The sequence below is a fragment of the Micrasema longulum genome, unplaced genomic scaffold, assembly GCF_059751315.1.
Source record: "Micrasema longulum isolate JH-2025_06_02 unplaced genomic scaffold, ASM5975131v1 h1tg001627l, whole genome shotgun sequence".
In the NCBI taxonomy this organism is placed as follows: Eukaryota; Metazoa; Arthropoda; class Insecta; order Trichoptera; family Brachycentridae; genus Micrasema; species Micrasema longulum.
Window position 1 is genome coordinate 567639 of NW_028278808.1, and position 4913 is coordinate 572551.

The window sequence follows — 4913 nt, forward strand, 5'->3', positions numbered from 1 at the left end:
TGAAAAAACATTAAATAATTATATCGAAGCGGCTTCGACTCAATCTGTCTTCAAAATAAAATCTAAATTTCGACAAATAAAGCCATGGATTACCCATGGAATTGTTGTGTCTATCCGCAAAAAAGAAAATCTTTTTCGACTTTTTAAAAGATATCCACAAAACTTAAAATTATCATCGTTTTATAAAAAATATAGAAACAACCTAACAAAAATTATTAAACGGACTAAAGAAACATACTTTAGAGAAAAAATACTAGAATGTGACAATGACAATAAAAAAATTTGGCAAATAATAAACGACATAACTGAAAGAAAACGAAATGTTTCTAATCCGATACAAAAAATTAAACTTAATAAACAATTAATTCTGGCAGACAAGGAACCAAAACAGATAGCTAATCACTTTAACGATTTTTTCTCTAAAGTCGGTGAAAATCTAGCAAAAAATATTAATCCAGATTTTAAAAACGATATCCTCGAAAACAGTGTAAATGAAGTAAAATTTGATTCTTTTGATGAAATAGAAGAAGATGAAATTAAAAAACACATTAATAGTCTAAGAAACTCTGCCAGTCCTGGTTTTGATTATGTAACTGTCCCATTAATCAAAGCTCTATTACCTTTTATAACTAAACCAATTACTCATATTGTAAATACAAGCTTGAAAAATGGAGTTTTTCCGAAAAACTATAAAAAAACTATAGTAATCCCAGTGTATAAAAACGGAGATCACGAAGAACTTACCAACTATCGTCCAATTTCTCTTGTATCAAATATTGCCAAAATTTTTGAAAAAGTAGTCAAAAAGCAACTGTTAAATTATCTAAAAGAAAATAACATACTTAACGGTAACCAGTATGGCTTTAGAGAAAATATAAGCACTCAAGATGCCATAGCCAAATTAACGTCAATAATATACGATTCATTGGACAAGGGTAATAAGGTACTTGCAATATTTGTGGATTTAAGAAAAGCTTTTGACAGTGTATCACACGTCAGACTGATAAACAGATTGAAATTTTATGGGATTGGTGGAACGGTTCTTGTGTGGTTAGAAGAATTCTTAAAAAACAGAATCCAGTACACCAGGATAAACAAAACATTGAGCGATTCAGTTTCCTCCTGTTTTGGCATCCCACAAGGTACTATTCTAGGTCCTATACTATTTATAATATATGTCAATATAATGTTCAATTTACCACTTAAAGGCGAAATCATTTCTTACGCCGATGATACTGTGATGATTTTTAATGAAAAAACTTGGAATGAGCTTAATAAAATGGCTAATAAAGACTTAAAAGTTTTTAAAGAGTGGTTGGATCAAAGTTACTTGACAATGAATTCAGAAAAAACCCACTACCTAACATTCACATTAAACAATAGAAATAGACATAACCATATAGACCTAAAATCTCACGACAAAAACTGCGGAGACCATACAAACTGTTCTTCTCAATGTGTTACCCTGACCGAAAAATCTAAGATGAAATATCTGGGAATAATAATCGACCAAAATATTAAATGGAAAGAACAAATAGATTCAATGTGCAAAAGACTAAGAAAATTATTCCACATATTTTTAAAGCTTAGAGGTATTTTATCGACGAATCAATTAAAGACAGTTTATTATGCTCTAGTACAGTCAATCATTCAATATGCAATAGTTGGATGGGGGGGGGCTTATAACGCTCATCTTAGACCCTTAAAAATTCTACAAAAAAAAATCATCAAAATAATACTTTATAAACCATCCTTGTTCTCAACTACCGAACTGTTCAAAGAATTTAATGTTTTAAGAGTGGAGGATATCTACGGAAAGTGCTGTATGCTCCAGGTGCATAAGGAGAGCCTCCCATCGGACCGTATTACGGGAAGGTTGAGAACAGGATGCCTCGCTCTACCGAGAATCAAAACTACCACGGCCAAACATCATTATACTTACGTAGGACGGAAGCTTTTCAATAATTTACCTCAAAATCTACGTCAAGAAATAAATTACGAAAAATTTAAGGATAGATTAAAGAAAAGCTTCTTGACATAACTCTTGACATCTTGACATTAACATTAACTATATTTAAAAAAAAGAGATGTATGTTTAATATGTGCCCATGTTTACAAATTTTGTGTTTTTATTTAATATATTTTTTATATATATATTTATATTTTTTTAATTTTTTTTTTTTAGTGTTATATTTTCTCAATTTTTAAAATTGTTTAATTTTTTATTTATTTTATTATTTTGTTTTGCATCTTATGTTTTATTTTTATGTTATTTTGTAAACTTGCCAAACACAAGAGCTAGACTCTTTTTTGGCAAGTTCAACCTTAAGTGTTTCATTTTCCTACTGAATGTATTGTTTATTTATGCTCAAATAAAGGTATTTAAAAAAAAAAAAAAAAAAAAAAAAAAAAAAAAAAAAAAAAGTGTTTGATTTATTTAGTTTTTTATTGCTCACTTCTTGGCATGAACACTTGACCAATTTACTACTATACTCTATTTTTTATAAATTTATTGATATTGTTTTAACTTTGCTGGAATTCCTCTCGTCCATGCGCTTTGTAGCTGCACAATGATTGGTTATCTAGCTTTCATATATCAACTTTAAAATACCTAAATTTTGTAAACGGGGTCTAGAATTCCAATCGTCTATGCGCTTAGTAGCTGCAAGGCGTGTTGTAACCTTACTCCTTTTTATTATTCATATTATTTTATTTTTATTAAATTTATTTGTCAATTTTTAAAATGTGTAAATGGGGGCTAAATTTCTAACTGTCTATGCGCTCTGTAGCTGCAAGACGTCCTGTAATCTAGCTCCTATCTGTTATAATTTTTGATTGATCTTAATTGAAAACGAGGAACTAGAATCCCAACCGTCCATGCGCTCTGTAGCTGCAAGACGTACTAGGATATTTATTAATTGTACAGCGCCCTTGAGGTGATTTTCACAAAAATGGCGCTTTATAAATTATCCAACTATATATTTTTTTTATTTTTTTTATTTATTTACAATTTTAAAAAACCCGTTAGGGTTACATTAGAAATTTAATATTGTCTAGTCATTTTATGTCTCGTCTAGTCTAGTTAGTTCAGTCATCATGTGCTTTTTCAGATTGATTTTAAATTTGTCTCCATTAAAAGTTTTCAAGTAGTAAGGTAGGTCGTTGTAGTGTTTAAGTCCATTATGTAGTATTTTTGACTGTCCTGTGTTTGTCTTTGCTTTTTCAATATGATAGTGTTTTTGTTGTCTGGTGTTATATTTATGTATGTCAGCATTTTTGACTAATATTATGTCGTCGTCTTGTATGTTTCCCAATGTTATTTTGTGCACAATTTTTAAGGTCTCAATTTTAGTCAAGTAGTTTATGTCAAACTGGTGTGTTTTTTTGTACAGTTCAGTCGTAGAGGTCAGGTAGGGTAGGTTGTATGTTAGTTTAAGAATTTTATTTTGTTGTCTTTGTATTCTTGTTATGTCTGTCTTGTTACCAGTTCCCCAGAAGGCGATCATGTAACTCAATTTATTTTTGACATAGGCTTCGTACATCATAATTTTTTCCTTTCTTGATATAAAATCTTTAATTTTGTAGAAGAGGCTATGTAGTGATGCCATTACTTTAGTGAGTCCGTCTATGTGTTTTGTCCATTTTAATTGTCTGTCCATTGTGAGTCCTAGGTAAGTCACATGTTCTAGTTCTTTAAGAGTTTCGTTGTTTATTTTTATGTTCATGTTATGGTTCTTCTTTTGTGTTTCGAAATGTATTATATTGCATTTCTTGGCATTTAGTGTTAAGAAGTTTTTGTTTGTCCATTCTAATAGTTTTTGCACGTCATTGTTGATGGTTTTAGTCGTTTCAATGTCATTTTTGTTTTCATATAAAATTCCTAAGTCGTCCGCATAGATTGTTTTTTTTCCCATTATGTCACTGTGTATTATGTCGTTAATGTATATTATATAAAACAATGGTCCTAATATTGATCCCTGAGGTACTCCAAATTGCATTGTTGTTATTTCACTTTTGTGTTCTTCAATTTTCGTAAACTGTTTTCTTCCTTGTAGATAGTTTTTAAATATTTTGAGAGCTTGTCCCTTAACTCCTGTATGTTGTAGTTTATCTAGAAGGGTATCTATGTGGACTGTATCAAATGCCTTCTTGAAGTCAAGTATGAGTGCAGTCACTGTATTTATTTTATCAATTTTGGTTTGTATAAAGTTGCAAACTGATGTCATTGCTGTGGAGGTACCCTTTCTTTTTTGAAATCCATGTTGGTCTTTTGCAATAAAATTAAGGTTTTCAAGGTGTTGGTATAATCGATTGTGTAGCACTTTTTCAAATATTTTACTTAGAATGGTTAAGTTTGTAATGGGTCTGTAGTTAAGAAGCTAAGTTTTTTTCTCCTCCTTTGTAAATTGGTGTTATTCTTGCTAATTTCATTACTTCTGGAAAGCTTCCGTTTGCTTTATGTTTATTTATTAATTTCACTATTGTCGTGGTTATTTCTTCCTTTATTTTTTTGACTGTAACAACTTTTATTTCGTCATGGCCAGGTGATGTGTTGTCTTTGAGCCCGTTTATTATTTTGCTGATTTCTTTGTTGCTCGTATATCTTAAGTACATTTCTGCGTCATATTCTATTTTTCTAACATTTGTTTTGGTTGTATTTTGATTTACTATAGCGCTTGCTAGTTCTTTTCCGATGTTTGTGTAATAGTTGTTTATTATATCGGCTATTTCTTTTGCATTCTGAGTCTCTTCACCATTTTCTTTTTTTAATTTAGATATGTTAGTTTTTTTGGTATCATTTTCTTGGGTAATGTTTTTAATTTCTTTCCATGTTTTGTAACTGTTCCCATTAGTTTCATTTATGCGACTAGCAAAGTGTTTTTTTTTTGTTCTTTTTATGTTGTTTCTAACTT